At 43.6% G+C, this 18,897-nt stretch overlaps 1 pseudogene; it reads right to left on the bottom strand.

Annotated features, from left to right (window-relative positions):
* Positions 1-12,841, bottom strand: part of LOC115422481 (NACHT, LRR and PYD domains-containing protein 12-like) — a 53,365-nt pseudogene extending 40,524 nt beyond the window's left edge.
* Positions 12,842-18,897: the final 6,056 nt, after the last annotated feature.

Genomic DNA, 18,897 nt, shown 5'->3' with positions numbered 1-18,897 from the left:
ACCCTGGTCGGACATCGCCCTGGACTTTGTGACTGGTTTGCCCCCGTCTAATGGTAACACGGTGGTTCTCGCCGTAGTGGATAGATTTTCCAAGATGGTGCATTTTATTCCCTTGCCTAAACTGCCCTCGGCTAAAGAGACAGCGGAGGCGCTATTGACTCATGTTTTTCGCCTGCATGGTTTCCCCAGAGACGTGGTCTCCGATAGGGGGCCTCAGTTCATTGCCAGTTTTTGGAAAGCCTTTTGTTCTCTTGTTGGTGCTTCTGTCAGTCTGTCTTCTGGTTTTCACCCGCAGTCCCATGGCCAAACGGAGAGGCTGAACCAGGTCCTGGAAGTGGGTCTCCGTGTGCTGGCCTCCCAGAATCCCGCCTCCTGGAGCCGTCATCTGTTGTGGGTGGAGTTCGCTCATAATTCACTGCCCAGTGCTTCCTCTGGGCTGTCACCTTTCCATGTGGTTTATGGTTATCAGCCGCCCTTGTTTCCGTCCTTGGAGAAGGAGGTGGGCGTGCCCTCGGCCCTGGCTCTCATCCACCGATGCAAGAGGACTTGGACTCGAGCTAGACAAGCCCTATTGAAGGCGTCAGGCCGTTACAAGATCTCGGCGGATGCCCATAGGACCCCCGCTCCTGTTTACCATCCTGATCAGAGGGTTTGGCTGTCCGCTAAACATCTCCCTCTCCGGATAGAGAGTCGCAAGTTGGCACCCAGGTTTGTTGGTCCATTCCCTATCTCGAAAATTATTAATCCTGTTTCTGTTCGCCTGAAGTTACCAAGGTCCATGAGAATCCATCCCACCTTTCACGTCAGCCAAATTAAACCCGTGAAGGAAAGTCGTCTGGTCCCGCCCACCCAACCTCCTCCCCCTCCTCGGATGATTGACGGGGATCCAGCCTACACGGTCCGGCGTTTGATGGCAGCTCAGCGCCGGGGGAGAGGGTTCCAATACCTTGTGGACTGGGAGGGTTATGGACCTGAGGAGCGCTCCTGGGTGCCAGCATCCCGCATCCTGGACCCGGACCTTATCCGACAGTTTCATCGAAGCCATCCTGATGTCCCTGGTCCGTCTGGTGCCGTCCCTAGGAGGGGGGGTACTGTCATACCTGCTGCCAGACGCTAGTCTGGTCTTGTCTGTCTTTTATGTTTTGTTTGTCACTTCCTGTTTTATTTTGTTAAGTTTTCCCTCATGTGTCTTGTCTGTCGTCTTTACTTCCTGTTCCCTGATCATCCTCACCTCTGACCTGATTACCTGTCTCCGCCCTGATTTGCTCCACCTGTGTCTAGTTGTCTTCCCTCCCTTTTGTGTATTGAAACCCTGTCTCTTCCCTATGTCAGTCGCCAGTTTGTAACTCTAGTAGTTCAGACCAGCGTTCTTGACCTCGTTTGTTCGTTTGCCTGCCTGTTTTTGACCTGTTTTTGGATTCCTCGGTTTTTTCGTCTTCTGCCTGCTCCCTGTCTGGTTTTGTCTGCCTCTCCTGATTCCTGGTTTTGACCTTCTCGCCCTGACTACCGGTACGTGAGTTTGTCTTGTCCTTATGTCCTGTTGCCCGAGTATTTGCCTGCCTGTGTATGACCTGTTTCCGCCCCTGACCTCCCTTTGCTTCTCCCTAGTCGGGAGAAACACCCCAAACACCGTACGGGGAGACGGGCTGTCGCCCCTGATCCAGAGAACGAATCAGAGGAGGATATCACCCACCATTATCCTCAAGATTCTGTCACTGATCATTATTCTTCACCTGTGTGTGATAAATAAACCTTTTGAATTATATTTTTGGCGTTTGAGTTCTGCATTTGGATTCTGTGTTTGTACTCGCACCATTACATCTACCGTGAATTGGTCAAAGAAGAAAGCGAAAGAAGTGTGCTTGGAGCGTGCAGTAAGGGTGGGAATCGAAATGGTGCTGATGAGAGTAAAACTCTGAATGAATTGATTGTTTTGTGTAAGACAATGTCTTCCAAGAGGAAGCAAGAGATCATCAAGGGTCAGCAGACACTGTTTGGTTTCCTAAAGAAGCAGAGAACAGGTATTTACCTGCAATGCATCTAGATCTATGCTTGCAAACTGTTGCTCTCTCCACAAAGATTTACTAAAATAAATCTCAGGTCATGAATATAAACATTTCACAGATCTTGTATTTGTTCTATTAACTTTTATGAATGAGTGAAATGACAAAATACAGGGGAAATTCTGGCCAATTTTTTTTTTTCATGTGTGGACTTGTTGGTGCCAGTGGAGGAGAGAGAAGAGAAGAAGGCTCAGGAAGACATGTATGAGGAAGTAGCAGCTGTGGCAGAAGCTAAACCAGATCAGGATGCTGAGATGGCAGAGACTCTAGCTGACCTAGATATGGAGCTGGATGAGTGACAGGGACTCTGGTGGAGACTCAGACTTTGAGTTTGATATGGACAGTGGTGATGAGGACACACCTTAGTTGACAAAGGTAAAACACTTATAATTACAAATATTGATATTGGCAATCCAAGTATAAAATTTTTTGATGTTTAAATTCAAAACTACTAAAATCAATTTTATTTACCACACAATTAAATTACTAATATTTTCTGTGCTTGCAGATAAGACAAGCAGGATGCAAGGTGCAATAGCAGTGTGAAGCATTTTGTTATTGTAGACTGATACAGATGATGATAATAAACACATTCTGATTTACTTACCAGATATTATGTCGATATGTTTTATTCCCAGAGCTGCCTGGAGTGCCTATAGGTTCCCATAAGGCTATGGTCCCCTAGTTAAGGTCTCACACATAGTTTGTGCAGGGAATTAAAATCCATCACCAATAATTGGTGATGGAAATTCAATTTAAATTGTATTAATTGAAATATACGTATTTTTTTCCAAAACCAATCACACAGAAAAAATGCACATCTATGCTAAACATGCAGTTATGTTACAAGCCAGACAGCATACTGCAGAGGTTTACTAAGAGACCAGACACACATACTACTGGTGAAAGTGCACTTTGCATGAAAATTGTGTACTTAAAACAGCTCCATAACATTGTGTATTTTTCAGTGTCACATTTTGATGGAAACTGTACTTAAATACACAAATCTCATGACAATACAAGTGCTAGAAATAAGTAATATTACTCAATTAAAATGCACCAGAGGCCACCAAATAACACCAAATTATTAAAATTTTCTTGGGGGGCATGCCCCCAAACCCTCCTAGGTGAGGCGCACCTGTGGCATGCAGCGGCACACAGCGGCACATTCCGGCCTGCGACAACTCAACGTGCAAAGTTGTGCAGGCTACTTTCTTTTAGTGCAGGCTACTTAATATATTCTGGGAACACTCTGCATAAATGAACCCTCCCAGAGTTTTCTGGGTCCGGTTGTTTTGATCGTCACCCAAATGCAATAACTGTGTTCACACCTCCCCAATTAAAGCTGCTCAAGGGTCAAACAAAGGCTGCTGGAGTGAAAACACACTTGGACACAGCTGAAGTCCAACTGTTGATGCATGATACTGGGACGTGAAAGCCTGTGCACATTATAGGAGCCAAATCAGAGGATCGAACTGTTTGTCCTCTAGGTGTCACTACTGCTCTGTGTTGAGGCTCTGGGTATAAAGGCAGGTTGTGTCACCTATGACATCAGGTGTGTTCACCTGGAAGGGCTAAAGCAGTGGTTTCCAACCTTTTTTGGCTTGTGACCCCATTTTACCATCACAAATTTCTGGCAACTCCAGACACTCAAAACTGAGACTTTTTTTTGTTGCTAAAATGAATGTGTTTTTGATCCTGTAATAGTTTTCTATACTATGTTTCAAATACAGGGCTTAAAGGTGGGGTCTGAGATGTTTTCCTGGAGCATTTTTTATTATATTCTTTAAAATCCCCTTCACACCCCGATTACAACCAATTAATTAAATGCTCTAACACAAAAATTAAAAAAAAAAAACAGTAACCTGTGGAACAGACAGGACTGAAAAAACACCATCCAATCATTTTGAGCGCCCACTCGAAATGATTGAACGGTGATATGTCTATCAAACTCAACTGCCATTTGCCCCTCCCCCCTTCCCCCCTCTGTGCATACCCCTCTTTGAGCATGAGTCGTGCATTCCCAGAGGCTGGAAGTGAAGCCAGAACCTGGCTATATTAGTTCTATTAGGATGGAAAGTTCACCGGCAAACTGTTTTGTCACTAACATAAATCACTAGGAAATGTAAGATTAGTCCCATAGGTATGAACTGGGGCTGTTCTGGAAGAGCGGGGGTGTTAGAGGAGACTGAATGAGGTATGGATGGATACACGAGCCGGAGCCTCAGCCGTAGTCGGCGTCGGAGCCCCAGGCGGGGCCGTACTGGACTTTAGCCAGCGACAGAGCCTCAGCTCGTGTAGGACACGGAGCTGTGGTTGTGGCCGGGCCGGACAGTAGATGGTGTAGGAGCCCAAGCCGGGGATGGAGCAGAGCCTCAGCCGGCGAATTGTTGCTGTGCAGCACTCATGAACCCTCAGGAACAAGCATTGCACGTGCCACTACTCTGGAGGCGTGGCTTCGGAGGGACGTCTAAAGAAAGGGGTTTGGACTTTTGAATTGAGTATTTTCAAAATGTAGCTTGCTCGAACCGTTTTTCTAAGTTCTCATACCCCACCTTTAATTTTAGATGACATTTAGTCTATATAATGTATATTTTTAAGGACAGAGGAAGAAAAGCCAGGTGCAGATTACTGCACAAAGTGAGAATTTGATTTTCCTTCAGGATATGTACAGTCAGTCCAGCTTGGATTTACAAGGCTGACAATTAATACTGAACAAACAAAAACTCAAACTATGAATTATGAAAGAGCTGCAGCATCTGAAACTGACCACAATGAACATTTGACAGATAAACAGAACCACAGTGCTTCAGTTTCACACTCACAGTTTGTCATGTCTTTTATATATGTGATTGTCTCTGTCAACTCACCATATATTTTCTATTGGTAAGGGGATTTGTTTTGTTTTGTTTTGTTTTTTATCAATTACTAGGAATTTCAGGTGACCCCATTTGAATTCCAGGCGACCCCATGTGACCACAGCTTCTCTCACAAATACACAACATGCTAACGGACAGTGAAGTAACCACAAAGCCATCCACCTGGTCACTGGTGGACGACATCTCAATAGTTGAAGGAGTAGACTGATCTTCTCCATGTGTTTCCATCAAATGGTGTTTTTCCTTCACCTCATCCAGGACATGAACAACAGACAGTGCATCCAGAAGGTCCACAGGACCATCAGGAACCCAGATCAGACCCAAACCCAACTGTTGGTGGTGGTCCATCAGCCCACACTGACAGAGGCTCAGAAGTGCAGACTGACAGGAGGATTATTGGGAGAGTGTCCACAGTGTTTGTTGAGGTAAAGGTTCCATCCTGTGGATTTGAGTCCATATTGATATTAGATTAGATGGACCAGGGCAGGGCTGCACACACCTTTACAGTTGGACAACTACTACTAACATGACCAAGTCCAAATGATCTACAAACATGGATAAATATATATTTATTTACAGTGATGAACACATTCATTAAACCACCACCCAATGTAAGGTTTATGTCACAGCCCCCCTAAATGAACAGCAGTGGTAATGACATCATTATCAGTTTGAATGTTTCTGTAATGGTTCATACACCAGTATGTAGAAGATATCTAACACAAATGAGGTTTTCAATATTGAAATATATTTATTATTATTACTCATGAGTTTTAAAATATGTTTTGCCAAAAAAAACCCAACCTGAAAATAGTAAAGTAAGTACATTATTATTTCTTGATGAAATATGAATTTATTGTTATTTACTTCTATTTGTGAACAGAAAAATGGAATAGTTTCCATCAACAGTTAAAGTTTAATCCACCAAACTGACCTGTTCATATAATCACCTCAGTCCAACATATAGTTGTGACTGTGAATTTAATGTTATGAATCCACATAAATAATGAGTTCCCTGGATGTTGAATGTTTCCTTTCCAAACATTCCGTTGATTCTTTATCCAGTCGGTATTTGATGCCATAGATCGGATTCTACAGTACATTTGTAAGTGTAATAACTGTGAGTTCGGTCCAATGTGTGAAAGTGTTAAATCAGTGGAGTTGATTTGGTTCCATCTCCATGTTGTGTTGATGGATACTCAGTGTCTGTGGAATATGTTGGCGTTGACTCAGTTTGGGTTCAGGAGACAGTTTGACCACCGCTTGATGTTGAGTTGGTGTTTAACGATGGCTTCTACTCCACCCAGCTGGTTTCACATGGACTTCAGACTGAGGTAAGTTTAAGCCTGGACTGAGTTTTTAACTATATGGTGAAGATGAGGCTTTAATTAGATTCAGATAATTGAATAATGACATAAATGAGTAGTTTGGTCAGTTTGGATGTACAGTTGTAATTCCCACTCCAGACCAGGTGGTGGCAGTAAGGCTCACATTCACATTTATGGACCAACACCTCCCACACATTAAACTAAAGGCTGTTTATGAAATGTGAGCAGTAGAAAGTCCAGATGTTTGCGTTAACATCTACACAACCACATGTCCATGAACACAACTACACAACAGAACTACACATCACACAAACGCACTGAGGATCCAGAACCCAAACCAAATCCAGCAAACAGTGGTTCAGTGGATGTGGTGTTGAAGGTGTGGAGGTGGATCAGTTTGTTAGAGGAGACTCTGTAGAAGGACACAGATCCAGCAGGACAGTCCACATACACTGATACTGAACCAGAGGAGGAGGAGGAGGACTGTGGGAGGGATGTGTGTTTGTCTTTATGAGAGACCCTGTATCCACCTTCATAACACTCCAGATTCCAGGACTGATCATTTCCTCCAAACACACAGTCATTACCGAATCCTTTCCTTCTGATTCCTCTGTAAGTCACTGATATATTAACCTCTCCACTCCACTGGACCTCCCAGTAACAGCGACCAGTCAGACCAGTTGAACACATCAGCTGATGATAGTAGATAATCTGTCCCGATGTTTAGGATATGACTGAACCTTCTTCACTCGTTCCACCTTCTTGTTGTTTTCAGACAGTTTCAGTTCTCTGTGCGCTGTGTTTGGATCCAGGGTGAGTTCACAGAAATCTGATGGACAGAAGAAAACACAATTCAGCTGCAGTTATTGATCAGTGATCAGCTGATTGACTGACAGTCTGATCACATCACTGGGTTCAATTCAACTGTTAATGATGGATGGATCATGTGTGAGTCTGACTCTGATCAATACTGATCAATAACAGATAAATGCATTGTTTTATAGGATGGATCTGTTGTTTCTGAGCACATTTTCACCAACAGACGTTCAATAAAAACAGAAACAATTTGATTTTCCTGTTTGATTTTCCTGATCAGAAACAGCAGATTCAACATTTCTAAAGGACTGGATTTTCCTTCTTTGTCAAACAGAAAATGGTATTGAACACATTTTCAGTTACTGACAGAAACACAAAGAATGGGACAAATGATGGATTTGAGCCCCAGGTTTAGATCAATTCAATATGTGAACCATTAAAGGAAGTGTTGAAAAGAACAAGTGAGTGGAAGTGTCCAAATGTGTGCATGGATTTGTTCAGAGCATCATCCAAACAGTCCAGAGAGAGGCTGGATGGAGGTGACAGCCAAAACCACTGGGTGGTTTATGACCATGAATCTGTAATTAGAGGATGGAGCCAGTGTTCAACATGAAGGGTGAATGTTTCTGTCATGGTTTGGACTGAGGGTTAGGGTTAGAGGGCTCCGATCAAATGTATGTGTTTACAATCATGTTGACAGCAGGAAAAAAACCAACAACACAAATGGTCCAGTGAAGGACGGCCCACTGGAACCAACTGGTTTAATGGATCCACCAGCGGACTGAAATGTGGAAATGGACTAAAAACACATATGTGACAAATGTTGGATTGAGCTGATGAATCCATATAGAAGACACTGGACTGAACCTACGAACCGAACCATGGACTGAACCATGGACTTTAATTGGTTTGTTTTATGGTTCTGATGATTTTGTGTTTGGTTGAATTGTTGTTATTTTTGTGGGTTTAATGGTTTTGGTGTTGATGCAGTGCTTCAGACAGACGTTCATAATGAAATCCATCCATGTTCAGATGTAGAATGGCCCCTGGATTATTGTTGGTACTAGTGATATCCCAGTCTGGATTTTTTTGCTTCCAATCCGATTTGTTAATGATTAGTTTTGTCGATACCAACCTGGTACCGATACTGACTATTTTTACAGTGAAATTTTGATTTAAATTTGGAGTAATTTATATTATTATTTATAGGTTATTATACTATTATTTTATTGGAGATCCCAGTTGGGCTGAATGTGGAACCTGAACTAAAACAACTATGACACCTTTGACTCTTAATAACTTTAGTGTCATTTTTACACTTTCCAAATTCATACTGTGGGACAAATTAGAGCTTTGCTGGGCCGGGTTTGACCCGCAGGCTGTATGTTTGCCACCCCTGCTATAGCGTGTCTATGGACAGGTCTGTCCAGGGATTAGACGGCAGTGTGTTCCGTGCCGTATGTACCTGACAATGAGCACACGCATATCACATAACCACACAAACTGAAAGTGAAACTTAACGACGCTTTACTAATTCCCTAAAAGATCCCGCAGAGTTGGGCGCACTGTGTGTGTACTGTGACCGACGTGGACTCTGCGGATGTTTGAGGTTTCATATTCGAGCATACCAATTTCCTACATTTACATCATCCGACAATGTGTGACACAGAGTATGCGTACGCGGAGTCGTAAAAATTTAGCTTTGCATGGACGTGTCCAGCAGACATCTGCTTTGTGTCCGAGTATGAGCGGAGCCCCGGATCGGCCCAATCTCATGACTAAATCTGATCTGATCTTCTAAAAAATGCCAGATCGGCTGCCAACACCAGTCTTTAGATCGGATCGGGACATCCCTAGCGTGTACATTTAATTCTTTGTCAGTCAGTGACAGTACAGACTATAAATGTGCATTAAGACACTAGAGCTCTGATATGCACTAAATAGTCTGGGACTGGACCTGGGGACTCACTGCTCAGGGTATATGGGTCCATGTAGTACCAGTCCTGACCAATCAGCTATCAGCTCATCCTTCCACTAAACTGACTGTCTTCATGAACACTGTAGATGTTTAGAATGTGGAACCAGGTCCCAGTTTGGGTTCAGGTTGGTTTTAATGAATCTAATGAAATCACACTTACACTTCCTTGGACCTGGTTTCAACATTTGGACTCCAGCAGGCTCCAACCTGAAAGGAGGAGGAGGCTCAGAGCAGCTGGAAACATGGACATTCCATCACTCTGATCCACTGAAGCTTTTCTGTTCACATCCACGAAATGGTTCCTTCTGAATCACTGACTGAGTCTGTTTGTCTGTGGACATGTGCTGGACCTTCATACAGGATGGATCCCAGCTCTGACAGATGGTTCCTGTCAGCTCTACCTGTTCTATCTGCCATTATCTGTGGAGGCATCAGCTCAGTCCATACCTGACAGTGTCCAGTCTCCAGTATGGATCCTCCACTAGATCAGACAGCTCCTGTCCAGAGGCTCCTGGATGGTTGTAGCTCAGGTCTAGCTGTCTGAGATGGGACGGATTGGATAGTAGGGCTGAGACCAGAGAAGAACATCCTTCCTCTGTGATCAGACATCCTGACAATCTGCAACACAAAACATCACATCCATCAACTGAGGATGGAGATCAGTAGAGTTGGAGTCATTGAACAGAGTCTGTGAATGCATGGGACTTCACCAACATGACTTCAATGTGTAAAGTCTATGAGTTCCAGACTCTGAACACAGTTGAAGATCAGTAGAACTGGTCTGGAGTTCAACACAAACAACCACTGACAAGTTCAATCCATTCAACAACTGGAGACAAACATTGAAATGATGTGTTGTGTTCTTTGTTGAACCCTGACCTGAGGGTGTCCAGTCTGCATCCTGGACTCTTCAGTCCATCTGACAGGATCTTCACTCCTGAATCCTTCAGGTCATTGTTGCTTAGATCCAGATGTGTCAGACTACAGGACTGGGATCTGAGAACTGAGGACAGAGCTTCACAGCTTCTCTCTGACAGGTTACAGTCACTGAGTCTGGACAAAACAAAAGGGAGGAATATAAAGTTATTGATCTGTTTGAAATGATAGATCCATATTTGAGATGTTTGATCCAACTGTTTGTTCTCACAGAGCTTTGTTGGAGGCTTTGACCACTGGCAGCAGCCTCAGAAGAACCTCCTCTGAACCAGAGTATTCCTTCAGGTCAAACTAATCCAGGTCTTTTTCTGATGACAGTGAGATGAAGGCCAGAGCTGACCACTGAGCAGGAGACAGTTGTTCTGTGGACAGACGTCCTGATCTCAGTTACTGTTGGATCTGATCCACCAGAGACCCATCCTCCAGTTCATTCAGACAGTGGAACAAGTTGATGCTTCTCTCTGCAGACACATTCTCACTGATCTTCTTCTTGATGTACTCAACAGTTTTCTGGTTGGTCTTTGAGCTGCTTCCTGTTGGTTTCACCAGACTTTGTAGGAGACTCTGATTGGTCTGCAGTGATAGACCCAGGAGGAAGCGGAGGAACAGGTCCAGGTGTCCATTTGGACTCTGTAAGGCCTGGTCCACAGCAGTCTGGTACAACTGGACAGATTTGTCCTTTGATAGTTCAGACAAAACAGATGTTTGTTCTTCTGACAGCAGATTGACTCCAGTGTTGGTGAAGGTCTGATGGACATGAAGAGCAGCCACAAACTCCTGGACACTCAGATGGATGAAGCAGAACCTCTTGTCCTGGTACAGTCCTCTCTCCTCTTTGAAGACCTCTGTGAACACTCCTGAGTACACTGAGGCTGAGCTGATATCGATGCCACACTCTGTCAGGTCTGATTCATAGAAGATCAGGTTTCCTTTCTTCAGCTGCTCAAAGGCCAGTTTTCCCAGCGACTCAATCATCTTCCTGGTCTCTGGACTCCAGTGTGGATCTGTCTCAGATCTTCCATCATACTTGACATTCTTCAGTTTGGCCTGAACCACCAGGAAGTGGATGTACATCTCAGTCAGGGTCTTGGGCAGTTGTCTTCTGTCTGTGGTCTTCAACACGTCCTCCAGAACTGTAGCAGTGATCCAGCAGAAGACTGGGATGTGACACATGATGTGGACGCTTCGTGACGTCTTGATGTGGGAGATGATTGTGTTGGTCTGTTCTTCATCTGTGAACCTCTTCCTGAAATACTCCTCCTTTTGTGGGTCAGTGAACCCTCTGACCTCTGTCACCATGTCAACACACTGAGCAGGGATCTGATTGGCTGCTGCAGGTCGTGTGGTTATCCAGAGGCGAGCAGAGGGAAGCAGGTTCCCCCTGATGAGGTTCATCAGCAGCACATCCACTGAGGTGGACTCTGTCACATCAGTCAGGATCTGAGTGTTGTTGAAGTCCAGAGGAGGTCGACACTCATCCAGACCATCTAAGATGAACACCACCTGGAGGTCTGCAAAGATCCAGATTCCTGCTTCTTTGGTTTCAGTGAAGAAGTGATGAACCAGTTCCACCAAGCTGAACTTCTTCTGTTTCAGCACATTCAGCTCTCTGAAGGTGAATGGAAATATGAAGTGGATGTCCTGGTTGGCTTTGTCTTCGGCCCAGTCCAGACTGACCTTCTGTGTGGAAACTGTTTTCCCGATGCCAGCCACACCCTTTGTCAGCACTGTTCTGATTGGCTGATCTCTGTCAGGTGGTGTTTTAAAGATGTCTTCACATGTGATGGTTGTTGGTGGTCTGTGTGGGTTCCTGGATGCTGTTTCAATCTGTCTGACCTCATGGTCCTGGTTGACCTCTGTAGCCCCTCCCTCTGAGATGTAGAGCTCTGTGTAGATCTGGTTCAGGAGGGTTTTGGGGTTTCCTGCTTTAGCGATGCCTTCAAACACACACTCAAACTTCTGCTGCAGGTTACGTTTCAGTTCACGCTGAACTCCAGACCGACTTCCTGAATGCAGACCCAGATCAAACCATCAGTCTCACAGTAAATCCAAGTATTTTCTTCTGTTCAATCTGTACAGAATGGTCTTACTGCTGTGCAGACGCTCAGCCAGCTCCTCCTGCTTCAGCCTCCTCAGGAAGTTCAGTGTGATCTTCAGAAAAGCCTCTGAGCTCCTCCTCTGCTCTTCATCCTCATCCTTCAGACTCTCTAAGGATTCTGGGTAATCTGTACTCAGAACCTGGTGGAACTTCTTCAGTTCGTTCTTGACAAAAGTGCAGATGTTCTCCTCCAGCAGCTGGAACACAAAACATGATGAAAGACACAAAGTCCACCCATGGACCAAAGCTCAGGTCCATGTTGGACACAGTGACGTCCACTGGTCTGAAACCAGCAGCAGGAGATGATTGGACAGAAGAGATGGACCAGTAGATGTTGGACATGTACACACCTTAAATATGGAGTCCAGCTGAGTCTGATCCTGAAGACCAAAGGGAACCTCTGAGCTCTGCTGCTCCACTCTGTGGACCAATCATCAACAATGAGCTCACATTATGTCTGTCCACACAGACACCGACAGGTGGACACACCTGGAGGTCTACATGAGTCACATGACCCCCTGTCGTGGGAAAGGTGTCCTGGCCCTGCTGATCCCACTGAGAATCAACATCTGAGTGAGTTTGGAGCTGGTCAAACTGGTCAAGGCGTCAAAAACAGTGGAAAACTGAATTCAGTCCAAAGCACTTGGAAGGTTTTTACCCTTCAGCTTTAATTTCAATAAATCATCAGTAAACATGAATCAAAACAGACCATCCATCATCAACTCAAACCCACTCCACACCATACTCAACCAACCCAAGAAAAACTGAAGACAACTGAGGCTTTTGTACACAGTGCTGCCTCCAGTGGAAGGAGATAGAACAACTATACAACCATTTACACACACAAGCTATCAAACAGTGAATGATACATGACCAAAACCCAAACTATACTCTACATAAATATATATACATACACAACACTAAAATACCAGACCCAAATATGGAAATTAATATTTCCATGAAACCATCAGCTCAAAGCCCTGCTCAAACTCACCTGTGTGTGCGTCACCTGGGTGGAACTAGAACTGGTCCATTAAGCCCCTGGGGGCTGTTTGGGCCCACAGACCATTCCCCCAGGAACACCACACAGGTCAGTTTGTGTCTGCCGTGCATTTATCAGTTTTACATGAATCCTTTTTGTGTCGGTACACGTCCAAACGCCTGCTATATTCAGTATTTCCTTCATATACGGCTTCTCTTTGTAGCTCGGAGACAGCGCAGAAACCCGGCTCCCACGGCTGGGCACAAATCCCTCATCATAGACGTACACCAACCAACAGTTGAATCATTTTAGAAGTACTCGAATAAATAGTTGTCCCTAAATGAAACGTGTTGTTCCATTCCCCCTTATGTCCAGACTAAAGCAGTTGTCTTTAAACATCTTACTTTGTCCTTCAATAATACAATCCAGTTCTCCCCATGCTGAACATGCTAACAGTGGCTCGTCGTTCCAGAACTTCACACTCACTGTTTGAGTTGATCAACAGGTTTAGTTGAGTTCAGTTGATCAGGATCCCCATCAGACACATCATGGCAGCAGGACTGAACTGAGTTTAGTCACAGACATGTCATTTCAGACACTGAAGAACATTTACTAAACAGTCCCTTTAAGACTAAACAAAGGGACACCTGTCAGCCAATCAGAATACAGAAAGGTCAGTAACCATGGAGACGCCTCTGTGTCAGGAGGGAACGTCAGTTTGGTTAGCAGTTCTAACGACTATTTATTTTATATTCATGAAACCTTTAGACAATAGAGGGTATGCACATACGTCACTTCCCCCCTGGGCCACGCCCCTCTAAGTCAGACTGAGTGGCAAAAACCAACCTGCTCAACATGACAGAGTATAGCAGTAAACACAGCGAGACTGGGAAACTGTGAAATATGAAATTAAATTAAGGACAATTGGACTGGACATGGATCCGTACGAGCTACCAAAGAACAAGTGGTCCACGAACACTGACATGTGGACAGAAATGGAGTATCCTGACATCCAGGGTGGAGGGGATCAGCGCTATTTTTACTTGAAACTAGGGCTGCACGATTTTGGCAAAAAAAAAAAAAAATCCTGATTCTTTCCTCTAAAAAACTCGACTTTAGATTTCGATTTGTGGGTAAAACTACAAAAGACAACAGAAGTCAGCATGTCGTTTTCGTGAGCAGCCCACAATGCAAGGCACTGCTCTGACCTCAAATCTGTGATGGTATCACGTGATGAACCCACAGAAGTTTATTTTTTCTTAATTAAATCTTTATTGAATGAAGTAGAGTATACAAACAATGTATACAAGAAAATAACATAAGTTTGCCAGGGGGAATACACTACAGTACAATTTCCAAATCAGAGCAAATACTTATGTTTTTTAGAGCCTTTTTGTTTCCAGATTTATCTAACAGCTTTAAATAAAGTTCAACATCTTTCAAAAAATAAATAATATTTGGTTTTGTGTTACAGAACTAACCTTTGTGAATGAAAAATTTAGCAAGTAAGAGGACTAAATTAATTATTAAAAAAATTTTTGTTTTTTTTTTTGTTTTTTTTTTTGGGGGGGTATCTGGGCCCGCATAAGTGATACCAATGTAAGTCAGTGACAGGTATCAGTCGTGCGTGGACCACGTAATATGAGTGATCCTCATGCGGTTCTATTTAAACTGGAGGATCCGTGCGTGGAACAGACCGACCCAGGACACACTGGAGGGATTCTATCCTGGAGCTGGTGGATGTGTGTGAGCAGAGGCTGTCTGAGCTCCTCTGCTGAGGCTGCTGACCCCGAGACCCGGACCTGGCTTGGAAGAAGACAGTACGGTACGGATCCGGGACAACGGAAGATGAATGATCCGCATGCAGTTATATTTCAGTTGCGGGATCCGTGTGTGAAGCCACGGCTTACATTGCTATAAGTACTGCGGGCTCAGTAACACATTTAAAGTCCGGTCATTATACGGACTTCTGTGACAGACCGCTGTCACTGATAGGAGGAGGAGCCTACGGTAGCCCTGCAAGTGTGCGGCCCAGAGGCACGAGAGAGATGAAATCGATTTTACGATCTCCCTTTTTTAAATATCGTCCTGATTTAAAAATCCGATTTCGATTTAAAATCAATTAATCGTGCAGCCCTACTTGAAACAAACAAATATACATGGTCTCATCATTACTGACAACCAGGGTCCAAAACTAGGGCCCAGAACCAGCTGATCCAAAGTCCATTTACAGTAGACCGTGTACTGATCCCAGTGAATATATGCATGATCTACTGGTACTGAGGAGATTTACGTCTAGTTCAGGTCAAGTACTTTATACAACACAGATACTACTGCTGTGGATGAGCAGAGTACGACTTTATTCTGGTAAATTATGATATTTTTCCCACCTGTTTTTAAATTACGACATTACTCTTGTAATATTATGGCTTTATTGTCAGAATATGACGACTTTCGTTTCATAAACGAATGACATTTTTGTTAAATTATGAGGTTTTTTTATAACTGTGACTTTATTCTCATAACAATGTGATTCTTTTAGTATTTGACTTTATTATCACAAAATTACAGGTTTTATATTGATATTGTATGACTTCATATTCATAGTGACAAGTGTTTTTATTTTCTTATGAGGCCCTAATGCTCTGTCGTAGCTTTATTCTCCAGTTCCCCCGTATTTGAAAAACTAGGTTAGCCTCAGGTTAAGTTAGTTCATAAATCATGTAGGAGCACTTTTCACCTTGAGGCAGTTATCACTGCAACTACACTGAAGACGTGGACAGTCTCAAACGAGACAAAACATAAAATAACAAGTGTTCAGAGAACGCAAACCTCCGCCAAGTACCCAAACGGTGTGCATGTGTGGATCGACTATTTCTTTTTAAATTAAACAGTTTCAAGGTTGTTCTATACCGCAGAAAAAGTTGAAGCTTGGTACCAGTCATGTGTATGTCAAATTATATTAAATTCCAATCAAATATTGAGTTATAATGAAAAATGTGTGGTAAATGGGATTTCCAATGTTAAATTTAAATGTCCACAGAGTCCACATTCCACAGTGGATGTGGACAATTTTGTGCCAGATACAAAATACTGTTACAAGCTACGGCTGGATCAAATTGGAGGCTAATCGGAGTCATTTTGAATTTTTTATGAATTTTCGAAAAGTGCTCAATGATGAGAGATAGGAAAATTTGACAATTTGTGACCTTGTTGTGACCTTGAACTTTGGCCTACTTGGCCCAAAATTTAATGTGTTCGTCCCAGGGCCTAGGCCTATCTGTGGGTACAATTTGGTAAAGATGTTTGGAATAGTTTTCTTGTAAAGTTAATGACAAACAAACAAACACGCAAACAAACACAAAGCAAAGTGATCACAATACCTCCTGGTAAGTAATAAAGACAATGCCAACAATACACATATACATGGTTACAGCTGTCATTATTGTCACTAAGTCCAGTTCAAATTCTTGAGCTGGAAACGTCATTGACCCGTGTAGGAGAAGTAATGGGCCCATTTTTTTTTTTTTTCTCCTTTTTTTATGGGAGCAGCTGTCTGTACCGATAAGGCAGCAGCCGACACCAACTGTACTCCCAGTCATCATTGCCCATTTTTCTGACACCTTTGCTTGTGTATCCTCTTTTATTTGGACATTTTACCAGGGAGTATCTCACACTACTTTTTTTTTTTTCTACTTGTCTTGTCCAGCGTCCTAACAGCAGAATGGTAGTCTGGTTCCCTTTGGTGCTGAACAAATTTGCGTTGCCAAGGGTAACTTCATAAAGTATATGAAGCACCCTTTGATATTCTACTGTGTTTATTATGAGTTTTGTTGAACCACATTTCGATACCGGACCTGACATGGAGGGTGGGGGGTGGGGGGGTAGAAGAAGGGGAGAGAACAAGAGAGAAGAAGGTGGTGAAGACCCTCACAAGAAAGTATCAACAATACAAACAGTAACAACCATGGAGACAATTATAATGGTGACAATAACTACAACCAGAACTGAGTAAATTGGGAAAAAAAGAGAGAAAAAAAAACAAAACAAAACTACAAAAAAAACAACAACAACAACAATGAAAAACATTAGACCTATGAAATGATGAATATCATTATCATTACATAAGAAAAGAAAGCATGAACAAAATATCGTATCCCACATTCGCACAAATAATACCTATAACAAATAATAGCAGTAACAAATCCACACATCAGTTGTTCACATTCATCTGCTGTGACAGAGTGAACCAGGCAAACAGACTGAGGTGAAGAACACAGACATGCAACCACAACCGCACTCCCTCCAAGGATCAGGGACCAACACAGAGGGCCCCAAGGCACAGCCAACCAGCAGACACCTCAGAGAGGGGGGATCCAGCCCGCCCCCCCGAGAGGCAACAGTGTGCCCGCCCCGAAGATGGTCGAGGGAGGCCCCCGCCAGAGGCCCCACAGTAGCCGAGCACAGGCCCCAGGGGGCTAGGGACGCCAGCCGCCACTCCCCCCGCCGGGGGCTGACCACCCAGGGACAGCCGAGGTGCCGGTCCCTGAGCCCCACGAGCCCAGGAGCCACCCGTCTCCCCGGGCAGGGGTCCCACCCAGCACACCGGGCGGCCAGGCCGGCCCAGATCGCCACCTGCTGCAGGCCAGTGCGCACCCCGATGCCACGGATGCCCACCAAGCCCAACCTCCAAACCCCACACACCCTCCAGTCCCCCACTCTCCCACACAAGCATATGCGCACACACCCACTGACTCCCAGACATACATACCACCCATCCACATGTGCGACCATTCACACACAAGTAGTGGGCCCATTTATCGTTGTAATCATCTACTCTATTTAACAGTCTATAAGATAATCTTTCAAATGCTGCCCTCATGGTGAAACTTACATTTTCTGCATGATTCATTTCAAGAAAATCCATGACAAACTGGTTTATCCACTGTGAGTCTGTATGGAGTGACCCATATGCTGTGACTTTTCAAACTCCCAGATGTTTTTTTTTTTTTTTTCTAACTGCAAGCATCATTACTCCTTAAGACATTTATGTTGTCTTTTTCCTGTCATTTGTAACCTGGCTAAACTGCCTGACAGCTGCTGGTTATGCCTTTTCCACCTGGGACTGTTCTGCATCCTGTTGGGTTTTTGGAAGTAAGACACACCTTCACACTGACAACACACGAGTGTCCACAGCTACGAAGACATTCAGCCTCCACATGATCCTTTGTTTGTGTTTTTATCTCATGGATGTGCTTTTCTTTCTATATGTAGTCATGGCCAAGTGGTGTATGAAGCCACTCAGACCTGGTCTGGCCCTCTGCTTCTGCTGCTGTTAACATCAACAAGTGTGTTTTGGTCTGATAATCAGACAGATTCAGGATCTGTCACAGACCACATTTTATTTTGTGTACCTTTTGTACACATATAATCCATATAATCCTTTAAATGGGATTTATGTGCAATAATCTTCTATTCTGAAATGAACAATGCAGTGTTGTTATATTATTGTTTTGTCCGAAACCAATTTCCCTGTATGAGACAAACTTTATCCTGGTTTATTCAATATTTCTCAAGAATAAAAGCACTATTTTTATATAGACTTGGTTCAGGTGTACATACTGTTTACATGTACATACTGTTATTCATGGGTGACACATACTTTTAATATTGTTCAAAACAAGTTGTGCATTACAGAAAATATTTTTTGATTATAATACTTATAAATGTTGCATCATAAATGATGGGAAGTTGTTTAGAGATAAATGACAAGAAAAAACAAAATTAGATATAGGATTTCATTTTTTAATAGTAAAA

This window comes from Sphaeramia orbicularis, chromosome 7 (genome assembly GCF_902148855.1).
Source record: "Sphaeramia orbicularis chromosome 7, fSphaOr1.1, whole genome shotgun sequence".
NCBI classification, from domain to species: domain Eukaryota; kingdom Metazoa; phylum Chordata; class Actinopteri; order Kurtiformes; family Apogonidae; genus Sphaeramia; species Sphaeramia orbicularis.
Note: the sequence above shows the minus strand (reverse complement) of the source record. Positions and strands in the feature narration are given on the sequence as shown.